This window comes from Xiphophorus couchianus, chromosome 2, assembly GCF_001444195.1.
Source record: "Xiphophorus couchianus chromosome 2, X_couchianus-1.0, whole genome shotgun sequence".
In the NCBI taxonomy this organism is placed as follows: Eukaryota; Metazoa; Chordata; class Actinopteri; order Cyprinodontiformes; family Poeciliidae; genus Xiphophorus; species Xiphophorus couchianus.
The window spans coordinates 31,814,943-31,828,365 of record NC_040229.1 but is presented as its reverse complement, the minus strand read 5'-3'; positions in this window follow the sequence as shown (position 1 = coordinate 31,828,365).

Genomic DNA, 13,423 nt, shown 5'->3' with positions numbered 1-13,423 from the left:
GCTAATCGCACACAAAATTAAACAACAATGATTCCCCGAGGCGGACGAGTGTCATTGAGCCGGCTTAAGCTCATTCTCCTCCTCCTATTTCACCTTTTCAAGCCAAATGGAGACATTCATTCCTTCCGCGGCTGTGGAAGGTTAATGGCACATTAGTGTCACGGTGCTTGAATCAAACCCTCGTCCCTCAGAGCCCCCGCGGTGTTGTGTTTGAACAGCGGACCGGCTGATGTTTAACAGTTCGGTCGCGATAACTGTTGGGAGCAAACAAACGAGGAAACAAACCAAAGCGAAAAGCAGTGAATAAAGAAGATGCAGGAGGGGGAACGGGCGGGGGGTTGTTACTCAGACGTCGGGATAATCTGAGCGTCTGGTTGTGTGCGATATGTGCTGATCCAGGAGACTGCCATGTTTGTTTGTGTTACCGTCTCATTTGCATGGCGACTGGTGCGTTTGTTTCTTTTCCTCTTCCGAAAGAACATCCGAGGACATCTTTAGACGATGAAAGGCATGGCCCATAAATAAAACAGTAGCGGCCTCGTGTTGCTGAGCTTTGTATACTTTTGGGGAGATTTCTTATCACATCTTAATTACGCCCATGTACAAAACCACCAGACTCTCTCCGAGGACGGCGCCCACAGAGGATGGCGGACCAGGACGCAAACGTTTGCCGGTTCTAAATAACGTGTTATTAAACGGGGGTGCATCACAATAGACGTATTAGCATGCATGGAGTAAATAAAAGTTATATTTGAACTCCCCTCCATCCTTACAAATCAGAAATAACAATGTTTGCTCGATTCTGGAGGGTTCCGTAACTACTCTGAGACTGCTTTAATCGTTCGGTAAAATGACTGAACTTTGACCTAAAGGTTTTTGGTAAAGTGGGAAACGTATGTCCACGTCCAGGGCTTTACCAAATCATGTATTCAATAAGTCCTGTATTGTGTGTTTGTGTCAAAATACACAATAAAAGTGTAGCTGTAGGTGAAAAATTTGTTTGCATTAATTATGGACTTGGACAATGTTGGTGTAAGTGAAAAGTCTGGTCTCATGTCGAGACCAGACGTGAGTAAACAAACATGGGCGACCGGGAAGACGTAACGCCGATAGTTTGTGGACGATGTTCAACAGAGAGAAAAACGACACAAAGACGTCTATAACATCCACCAGACTTTCTGGTGTGCACATGGACGCTGTTTTGTCTCCATTATTTAGAATTCCCCTTCACGTGTCCCGTGCGTTCTGATTGGCTGCAGGTCATATTCAACAGGCTGCGTTCTCGTTTGTTGTCGGGGAACATCACACACATTGTCTTTGGGCCAAGACAATCCAAGATGTTAAATATCCACAGTTTTAGATCAGAGCGGTTCCGACGTCCTTCCAAGCTAAATATCACTCTCAACACACAACACATGACAAGAATGTCCCTAAAGATTATCTTGAGAGCCGTCTGGATAATCTGGTCATTTTTAAGATAGTCAGAAGAGGAAAATCTGGACTAAAATCGGCATAAAAATATTATGCCTCATAGGCATTAATGAGCAGCATCTTGGTACTGGTCCAACCATATTAGCCATCATCCAGTGGCCAATCAAAGCCAAACCAACCTTAAGCTTGTGGTGAGAAGTTTCTGAGGCAAAAATCCAGAACAGAAGATGAATTTCTGTATAGTCCAATCATCCTCATCTGGAATATGTCTACACACATCCTTGTTTTAAATTGTTTTGCTACATCAAAACTTGGATTCTGAAACAAAGGATGAAGTCATTGTCATAATATCTGCATTATGCTGTGACTCTTTGCAGTCTGAGAAACACACACCGAGCTATACTTCTTAGATTGCAAATGATGAGCTAAAATAATAACAGAAGAGAAACCCTAGGGAGGTAACATTAACTGTGAGAAATTCAATTCCTTCTGGAAGCTCATTAGAATATAAATCAAAGGGAGGCGAGTTGATGTCTGACTCCTACGCATCATCTATTGTACCGTGGCAGTCGTCCAACTACATTTCAACAAGTCAATTTAGTTTCATAATGAGAATATATGGTCAGGGAGATAACGACCTTAGGCCCACAACTGCCTAGATTTTTTAATCAGAAACATTACAGGGAAGCCTCAAAACCACAAACCCAATCCACCTCCCTGCAAATGAGCTCCGCGTCTTCCTTTCTGAAAACGCCGGCCAGGTTCGGCGTCGGCGCAGACACGAGTGTGACGGCGGTTCTAAAGCTCGTCGTGTTTCATTCACGCCATCCCGCCTATTAGCCGTGTGTCTGCTGCTATCTCCGGCGCCGGGAGGATTTGACAGGCTTGCCTCAGAACCTTAAATTAACTTAATTTGGGTTTGGATGTCACCGTCTAAAAGCTGCTTTTTTACTCATAACCTCTGATTGCGACACCTCCCGATGCCCAGACCCGCGTTTCCTCGTGCCACGTGGCCCGGCGAAGGCGCCTTAATTAGCAGGAAGACGACTCGTCTCGTCCGATTGGGATGTGAAATTATTTACGGATGCTGCTGCTCTGAAGCCAAGTTGTCCATTACTGTTTGGATGACACAAATGTGTGGCAATAGTGCGAATTTCCTGCAGAGGGCCGGAGAGTGATGGTGTGCTTGAGTGCCATTGCGTTCAGCTGGCATTTTTCACACATTTTGTAAAACGGAGGAAAAATGCACTCTTTTATTTTCTGCATAGTCAAAATTTTTGATGAACCCAAACATGACTGTTTTTAAGTAATTCTAGTAAAAAAAATCCATCAGTCTGCTGTGTATTTTGTGGAAAAAGTTAAATTAGCAAGCTTGGACCACAGACTATATATACAATGCTCTTAACTTGTTGCTATATGTTTACAGCTCTAAGTTTACACGTGCTTCTGATTCTGACACTTGACCCAAAAGAAAATCTGCTCCATGGAATCTGTTAGCTTTAATGTATTCACACCCATAGTAACATTTATCATGGCTACAGGAAATAAAAACAACAGAAAAAAATCTGCAAATAATGCTTTTAAAGAACACTTGTGTACCGGTAATAAATATTTCATAAAATGGATGCACAGTTCACCAACACACACACACACACACACATACTGTATACATATATATATATACGTGTATATATATAACAGTATATATACAGTATACATATCTGTATTATGTTAGAATGGCCCTGTGTAAAACTTTAGTCCAATGGCAGTCTTTGGTTCTATCAGAGGAGAAAACGTCCCAGAGCCAAAATACACTGGAACGCTCACAGTAGGCATCAAAAACCCAGGGGAGGATGATCCTTTGAACATTTCTTTTTATAATGAATCTCATATTGATTTTGTTTTGAACTAGAAGGAAGAGTTTAAATTGGAAGCGCTAATATTATACTCCCACATGCTCTAGATGAAGAGACACACACACAAACAACCAAGGCTGGGGTGTTGAGTGAGCGTAGAAGAAGAAGTTTCGGACCATGGAGAAGCCATCTCTGCGATGAGATGAGACTCGTTGTCCTGAATCCTGGAGAACAGGCCTCGCTCTGCACTCGGACACGTAGCTGACAGGTGATCGATTGCTCCACTTGAAGCGGTTTTGTGGAGAAGGCGTTTCGACACGGCACTCACTCTCAACGAAGCGAAAATTGACAGAGGGTTAGCAAAACTTACACGCCTGATTGGTTTTAATGTGTGGAGTGAATTATTCCACCGATTTGATTTGAAGTCCGTCTGCTTTTTGTTCTGCCTGGAACCGTGTTCTTGCTCTCGGAGCAAGAAGTTTTTCTTTGCTGAGGGCCCACTCGGGGTCCGTGATGCGTTCAGTTAGATTAGCCTGTCAGGTGTAATGTAATGGACTGTGGAGATTAAAAAGAAGATATCACAGAGCACTATTGATTCCAACATGTGGATGGGGGTCACATGTACCGCAGTTTATCAGCTTCTCAGACGGACGGACAGCTTGGGAAGGGGGAACATTTTTTACGACAATCCTCTGGGAGTGAGGGGGACGGATTAGAAGGTCGCACCTGCTACTCTGTTCAAGTTTTTAAGTTTCTTTCACTGTTTGTTCTTCATCTCATTCTGACTCCAAACTGGGGGAAAAAGGAGTCTTGAACATCTTAAACTACACTGATTTAAAAACAAATGGTGCAACTCTTTGCTTGCTTTTCACTTGGGCAGAATTAAGTTAGCTTGGATATTTGAAGAAGTTATTTGAAGAGGCTACGTCATCTTTTCCAGCTTATATGACGCACAGCTTATGTGATCCATTGTAGGAAAGAAGAGGTGAAAGTGTCTTTCCACTGGAACAATTCAAGTCTTCTACCCACCAAAGTACAAAAGGCTACCATATTAGTCTTAAGCTAATCCACTGAAAAGCCTCTTCGGTGGAGCAATGCCAAACAGGGCAGCGAAAGGCACAAGGATCAAATAGCTCTTTAAGAATTTCAAAGAGAGTGGAGGAAAAACCCGCAGTGGTGCAGCTAAGGACAAATTCAGAACATCCTGCATGTACAGTAGAAAGACTGCAGGAGCTTGTTATAAGGGTCAACTTACATTCTGCAACAGACCGATGACCTGCTCAGAGTGTACTCCTCCCTTATGCCCAACAACGACTGAGAGACTGAATCCCACCTGGACAATTTTGACTTTGACCAGTGTTGGATGATGTACTGTCTTAAACCAAGCAACATGTTGACAAAGAGACAGTACATTCATTCCCTTGTATAATTTTAGCCAGTCTGCATCAGAAATGACAGCATTTAAAATTGCAGTGTGTAACTTTTATGAAGAATAAATATTTCACATATCGCCATCCGAAGAAATGCGCCGCTCCCGACCAAAAGCAACCAATCAGGGCCAGGAGGAGGGTCTTAATGCTGTCGATCAACGTCATGTACTCGCTGCTAAATGTGGTGATGGCGGAAAAACAATTTACAGCTACAGGAAAACCGTTTATGAGAGGTCATCGGTGGTTATGCTAACTAGCCTTAGCGTTCACAACAGGTTCTGCTAGCTGCAGAGTAGCAGGGAGGAAAGCGGGGACAGAAGGGTGGAGGAGCAGAGATTATGATTGACAACCCTGAGACCCGCCTCCTGGCTCTGATTGGTTGTTTCTGGTTAGCGCTGACACAAGACAGAGGAGCTTGATTTTTTCACCCATTCTTGGTTCCACACCAAACTATAGCAACAATAGTGACAGTTTCAACAAATATATATAAAAAATATATCTATATTTATGAAAGTAAAAAAAATAAACAATTTTAACAATTCCTAAAATGTATTCTTATTCAGTAGAGTAACTATATTTAAAATATGGCTGGAATTTATGTCATCTATTTGATACTGTTATGTTTTGAAACAAAAAATGTTGAATAACCAGAAGCATTAAAAGTATTTTTCAGATTCCATTCCTTCGTCTACCTCCTACGCATTTGCTTTTCCGTTTGTAAATAGTTCATAAATGACTACAAAGTAAAATATAACTAAACATTAAGAGACAAATGAAGCTCTTAACCTGTGAGCCACCGCAAATATTTCCTTTATGATTCACATCCAGTCTTATTTTACAGGCATTTCTCTTGAAAAGGTAAGAAAAGCTTTGAAGTAATCAGGAGCCATCAAAGATCTGCGGAAATGGTTGATGCTTCAAAAACAAGCAAGGTGACCTTTTCCCACGACGCAGTTATCGCTCGGTGACAGCTCCTGCTTGACTTTTTTTCCCCTCTCTGGTTTGTAGGAGTTGGAGTGAGCAGGTCTGCTGGAGAAATGTTGGGTGTTTCTGTTCATTTCCAGACCATCCCTGCTTGTTGCCTGTGAAACAAACAGAACCTGGACTGCAGAATTGTAATGTAAAGTCTTAAAACTTAACAATGAAGGAAATAGATTGTTTATTTTATTTTGTTGCGACTGGAAAACTACTCCAGTAGTTTCATGCTCACTGTCAAATACGGTAGAGGATCTGTGATGCTGTGGACCTGCTTCTGTTCTGAGGCCTTAGGAAGCGATTAGAAACCAGCTGTAATAAACGGCCAGCCAGTTAATCGCATGATAAATTAAAACAATTTAATTTCTGAGGATTAATATTTTTCTAAGGGAAATATTGCTTACCGACACGCCGTAACTCATTTTATTTATAGTTTTGGTTGTTGTGTTTCATTTTGGATATTTCAGATCTCTTCCAGTTGCAGTGTTAAATGTTCCTTATGAAATTAAGATTTTTGTTCTCTCAAAGTTTGTCTTTGAGAGAACAAAAATCACACTAAATCTGAGCTTTGTTCAAGGATATTTTTATGGAAAGAGAAACAGATGAAGGAAAAGAAGTTGACAAAACATAATTTCATTCAAGTGTTACTCCTTGCAAGTAAATGACACACAACAGTGGAAGACTTCAAGAGGAGTGGAAATAAAACTGCTTTGATCAGCCAGTGCGAAATATTTCAGCAATCATTAATGCTCAAGGCTAACGGAAACCTAAAGACCTCTCTGCAAGGTTTCTGTTTGTCTAAATTAGGTTGAAGCAAAGTTGGCACTTTTTTTCCTCTTTAGTATCTCAAATTAAAACTAAAAAAAAAAAAATGCTAATATTAAAACCAGCTAGGATATGTAGAAGAAGCACCTGGCTAAATAACATTAGAATGTTAGCACAGCTACAAAGCTAACGCTGTTAGCATTTTACCTGCCCTGCTAAAACCAGGGTTGATTTGCAGTTTCTCTTTCCGTGTTCACTGAGCATTAATGGCTCAGTGACATTTTATTGAAGATTTTCAGTTTTATGTCATTTTATGTTAATCTGACCTCACTGTCTGCGCAGCTTCACCACAGCTATATTAAAAAAAAGTTAAACACAAACATCTTGACTGAAACTTATTATTGAGTAGCCTTTTTTTTCTTTCTTTCTTTTTTTTACTCCAACTTGAGTAATTTCTTGGATGGCTACTTTTACTTGAGTAAAAATATGTTGAAACAACACTGCTCCTAATATCCATGTCTGTCCAACATGCTACCTGAGGCCTGTTGCCTTTTTAGTCTGAGCTGTTGCTCCTCCATGATCTGATGTTGGGGTGAATGTACTAAAACGTATCCTGCTGCTGGGAGACTTGGAAACTATCTTTAATGTTTTCTGATTCTGAAACACAGTTAAAACTGAAGGACGATGGACTTCAAAATTTGGCACTGAGTTAGATGAGCAAGCAGCCAAAACTCTTAAGTTTAAAGAGGCTGGTGCGTTTTCAGATCAGTTAATCAAGTAGATGTGAAGGAGCTGCTGCCTTCCCCTTTAGCAGTCAACATAAAGAGAAAGCTAGTCTTAGGTTTTATGCATTTTATGGGAATCAAAATGTTTAAAGTGCTTAATTTTTCACAAAACATTCCATTTTGGCTTTGTCGCTTTTTTAATACATTAAGACATCTGCTGTATGGAAGACCTAAGTATTAATACTTTAAAAATGTTTGTACTTTTCTTTTTGCCTTGACTATAATTTTACAGAAAGTAAGAAAGCTCTTTATTTTTCTAAATCTTTTCCATTTTTTAATTGAGTTTTACTTTATTTTCTGTGTGGGGTCTGCTGTGTAGTTTTGCTCATATGAGTTTAGATTTAGATACATTTGATCATTTTACCGTCTTAGTAAGACCTCACACTTTTGTTTTTACTGCAGCTTACAGAGGATATCTGAACACAGAGTCTGTTAGACCAGTGTTTCCCAACCCTGGTCCTCAAGGCTCACTGCCCTGCATGTTTTAGGTATTTCCTTGCTTCTGTCCAGCTTATTTCAATGGATGACTGATTAACAGGCGTTTGTTGAACTGCAATCAGTTGAATCAGGCACATTAAAGCAGGGAAACCTCTAAAACATGTAGGACAATGGGCCTTGAGGACCAGGGTTGGGAAACACTGTGTTAGATGAACTGGACTACATGTAAGCTCCAAAATAAAGCTCATTCTGCCATCTAGTGGTTAATGACTAAAGATTACAATACTTGCATGAACTATTATTGCAAAATTTGCACAGTGAAACTAAAAATTATTCAGCTGATACATTTTTAAAAAATACAACTAAATGCCAATAAACAAACAAGACCAGTAAAAACAAGTATAAGTGACAACAAGTTAGTGCCAGTGGAGGAAACTTAAGTGGAAAGTAGAACATTCAAGTTTTAAATTAGGTGTCATAACAGGAAAACATCATTTCTGTCCTTAAGACAAATATTTGTCATGTTTTAAGAATTTCCAATTATTTCATTTTGAGTTCAACCATCACAAAAATGTTACCATGCATACACTTAAACGCCACATATTTCCAAACATTTTCTTAAATTAAAATAAACAAAATCTGTAAGATATTTATATATACAGTACAGACCAAATGTTTGGACACACCTTTTAATTCAATGAGTTTCCTTTATTTTCATGACTATTGACATTGTAGATTCACACTGAAGGCATCAAAACTATGAATAACACATGTGGAAATATGCACTAAACAAAAAAGTGTAAAACAACTGAAAATACCCCTTATATTCTAGTTTCTTCAAAGTAGCAACCTTTTGCTGTGATTACTGCTTTGCACACACTCTGCATTTTATTGATGAGCTTCAAGAGGTCGTCACCTGAAATGGTTTTCACTTCATAGGTCAACCTGCCCTGTCAGGTTAATAAGTGGGATTTCTTGCCTTATAAATAGTCATGAAAATAAAGAAAACCCATTGAATTAGAAGATGTATCCAAACGTTTGGTCTGTACTGTATATATATACAGTATATATGTATATCTAAAAGATGCACCAATCTGGTTTCATTAGTGTGCACAACCTTAAACTGATGCTATGCTAAAACACATTTTGATTTAACGTCAGCATTCAGTCTCCATACATCTTGACTTGTCAGTATGTCTTCATCTGTCTTGTGGAATTTCTCCAGGTTTGGTTCTGAGACTCAGATCAGTATTGAAGACAGATAACTGCAGAGCATGATACTGTCATCGTCGTGTGTCACAGTGGAGGCCTTTTGAAGTTCTAGTTTGGACATTCTTCTACAAGGCTTTGGGAGATTTTAGCTAAACTAGCTTCAGTTTTTCAACTCTTCTGCTCAGTCCAGACCAGTAGTATACAAGAACTAGTTCTTCCATGTAGAACACAACCAGTTCTTGTTGGAAGCTCCTGCAGATTCCTCAGTGTTGCGTCTTGGTGGTCTCACTGAACAATTTGCTCCCTGTTTTCATAAATGTTTAGAAAAATTGTTAGGCTTTTGTCTTTTTGAACTTCATTGACAGCCTTCACTGAATTGGCTATATACATATATAAATATACAGATGTTTTTAACCTTCTCCTTATCCATTCTTTGTATACAATAACATTCCCTTAATCCTTAGTGACTTCTGTGCCAACTAGTCTTCAGAAAGGAGCAATTTCAGGACCCTCTTACTAGAACAGGTCAGTTTGTCAACCTAAGACTTAATGCTGAAAGTCTATGAAACTCCATTTAGTATTATTTAGCTGTACACGCACTTATACAGGGAGGTTACATGTTTTTCTTTAACATTCTTCATTGTATGCAGGATGTATAATTAAAAGTCTGGAAGCAATTTATTATGGCTTCCATATTTTCTGTCTCAATTAAGAGTAATTATTTTGTGCAGCTGTTTATTGAATTAATGGCACTGTGAAACAGACATCAGTACCACATCTGAAAAATCTGACCTTGCATTTGGTGACCCCAGGCGATTCTTACTCGTTAAATGAGGTTGGATCAGGCTGCCGTGGTGGAATCAATGATTACTTTTTCACCTTGCTATAGCAAACGTATCTGAACCTCAGTTGTGGGAGAGGCAACTTTTTGTTTTGGTCTCAAGATTTAAGTTGGAAAAGTAGCAGTCTCCTCTGGCTGCAAGAGATTGAGATCGGCAGGTAGACATGTATGAGAGCCTCGGTATGATGTGAAACTATAAAATCAAAATCGGATCAAATTTTATTTGCATAGCACATGTCAGCAACAAGAGTTCAAAGTGCTTTACATCATAACAATAAAAGTCAACAATTGACAATTGATAGAGGTTTCTGAAGGTGACAAGATCGAGAGACTGTTCTTTGACAAAAAAAGTTCCATCTATGGGAATCGAAACTGTTTGGAGAGTTGGCCTTCATCAGTTCCAGCTGTTTATTTCTTCCATCCCAGAGAAAGAGACTTTGTTTTCTACGCCGATGCAGAGGAGACTACGTCAAAACATCATATCCTGTACCTCCCAGCCACATTAATGCCACTGTGGCCTTTAGTTGGAATATCTGTCTAGAAGTAGAGGTAACCCTGTAGCTGGACCTCTGTAAAACGATTCCTGAGAGAACGCTGCACCAATATTTAGCAGGCTCGAGAGACGGGGCTTTCAGACCAAAAAGCTTTGACAGCCAGGTGGGATTACTGACTACAATACGTTTCAGAGTTATTGGATGAACTCTGTTGCCTTTCCCCCTTTTTCACTCTGTCCCAATCGTTTGAGATTAGATAGATGATCTAGAAAGACAAGATGAGGAGACTTTTCCACAAGGAGTTTAGAAAACATTTTGGAAATCCTTTCAGAATTCCTCAGGTGGAAGTCGTGCTGCTATCGTTTTAGGGAGAACAGTCCGTCTCCTAGAAAGCCTTCTTAAACAGGCCATGTTTGTTCAGTGTTTTTATAGTGGTTCTATCATGAACTATAAAACTTAATATGCCTAATGATGGTGCTATTATGTTTGTTGTAATTACTATGAGGACTGCACAGTGTGATGTTGGAGTCATTTTTCTAGGACATCAAAGTCCTTCTATTTGAAGTGGAAATGTTTTCCACTTGTGAAATTTCTTACTTATTGCAGGACAAAGAGCTATAATGTGATGTAATAATGCTTTTACCCAGATGAATGTAAAAACAATTGCAGGTGACTGTTGATGTCTTTCCATCTTGGCATTTGGAGCACATCTCTGTTGTGCAACAGTAGGTTTGATTTGGGTATTAATAACTATTAATAGCTACTTATGTAATTATTAACAAAATCAGATGAGGGAATAAGTTTGTACACTTGCCTTCTCAAAGTGGACGTTGTGTACACATATACAGACAATTTCTCTCCGAAATATTAGAATTTAACAAAATACTTCAAGTTATTAGTATTAGACCCTGTTTGTATCCAAAATGTTTGTTTTTGCGTTATTCCCGCTAGCAGAAATGACGAATAAATTACATTTTTGGAGAAATTTCTTTTTACAGAAATGTGAAATCTCAGACGTTTTCCATTTTCTGATTAAATAGATGTGAACAAAGAGAAAAAAAATTCAGAAATGTCCAACTTAATGCTCCACATCGCTAAGCTATTATTCTTTCTATAAGAAATTGACCTATTTTAGATTTAAACACTTATCGTTTCATAACTAACTACATCAGTAAAGCAGACATAAACACAAACTGATAGTCTTGAAATGACGACTTTTTACAAATTTTTGAATTACCAGTAGGGTTGCTGGGTAGAAACGAACATATGGAAGTGCAGTCTTTTATTGTATGTGAAGAGAAACATTTCTGTACATTTTTGATAAATGCCAAGAAAAAAAACCATCAAACAATGATGGAAGATTACTCAGAGTTTTTGATATATTTCAGCTCAGTTATCTGCTGAAAGTATGTTATGTAAATATGTTTTGTTGCTAGAGCGTGGTAATCTGAACAGAAAGTGGATCCCCTTATCAGATTCTGCTTGAGGCCTTGTACTATCTTGTGCCGGCCCTGTGCTAAATACCATCAGGTTGGATAAATTAGAAGATGTGTTCCAAGGCTCATTTGTCAGATTAAAACTAAATTAACAAAGCAATAAATAAATAAATAAATGAATGAATCTTTAAGCAGGTAATAAAAATTATTTTCATTTAACCCACCTCAGATTTGAGGTGTCTAATCTTAAATGTTGGGCTTTCATCAATTGCATGGTGAATATCAATATATTTAACAGAAGATTAAAAGTCATAAGTCTGTTTAATTAGTTCAGGAATGTTCCAAGTCACTGAATATTAATATGTATAAGATGACTGGAAACGATCAAACGTATTGCATATGTTTATGAGTTACATGAGGTATTCAAGATTGCAATAGTAATTAGCTTAAGGGTTCATAAATGTTTCGTTGTTTAAAGCTACTGTTCACTCAGTTTTTCTAGTTTCTCCTGTTTAAAATTGTAAACTTAGCCGACCATAATTTTGTTGGCAGAATTAAAATATCATTTGAATTTTTTGCGCTCAAAGTATGTTTTTGTCAATCAGCTAAATCTGCCAGTTGTCTTTGTGTAAAAATATATATATAAATATCGGACAGTGGATTATATGAGGTAACGGTAACGCCCTCAAAACATTTCTTTGATGTGATTGGTCAGCACTTACATGGCAACAAAATAAGCGACCAATAGGAGTTGAGGTCTCTCTGCCCCCATAAGGCTGCGAGCTCGTTTCTAGCCAGCTAACGCAAACAAACCAGGCAGAGGCACAGGGTCGAAGTGTGTGTTTTTGTGGATATTTTTCGACTTTTACGCCCTCCTGGCATCCTGCTGCAAAATTCGCTTTTCTTGTAGAGGCCCTCTCATTTCTTCTTTGGTACGCAAACAACAAAACAAAACTGAAGTTGCTTTGGTGAAGGTAAGGGAGATTTATGTCCCTTTACAAAACCGCACCGGCTTATCCAAAATGGCCTCTGCTAGCTTGCAAGCACAGAGCATCAGCTCGAGTTAAGCTAACTAGCGCATATTAGCTCGGGAACCGGCTGGTAGCCTAGCCTGGAGACGGGTCGGCTGATTTATATTCTAGTAGAAAATGGCGTCGTAGCCTAGTTACAGCGAGTTTTATTTACGTGTAAATATACATACACGCATGCATAATTTCAGTATTTGCATATAATAAGTTTAGGAAAACACGTTGAGTCAATATTGTGGGGCGTCAGTCGCCATGAATGGGTTAGTTTGACCCAGACATAATTCTCCACACCACTATCGGGATGACAATAAAAGGCCGGTTGAGTGGAAAGCATCCTCGGCTGTCCACGCTGCCCTGCCCCGAGCCTCTGCACCAGCACATAACGTTCACGTCGGTTCTGCTGTTTTTGCATCCATAATGACGAAAGATGAATATTTAGACCACAGCAGCATGTCGGTGTTCATCACACATGCTGTATAAACCTAGCCGCCTGTACATTTAATCGCTCTGCTTGTGTCGTGACGGAGCTAATTTATGGATTCAGCAGCATAGTGAGCTAGCTAATTATTTATGTTAGCCGGTAGCATTAGCACGTTAGCTGACGCAGCTTCTTCTTTGTTGTCGACAAAAGGGTCCTATTCACATTCATGCATTTTGGCTCACCGAGTTCTTTGTGTTTTTGTTACACAGAGACACAGAAATGGAAACACGTTGTCCTTAGATAACAAGATG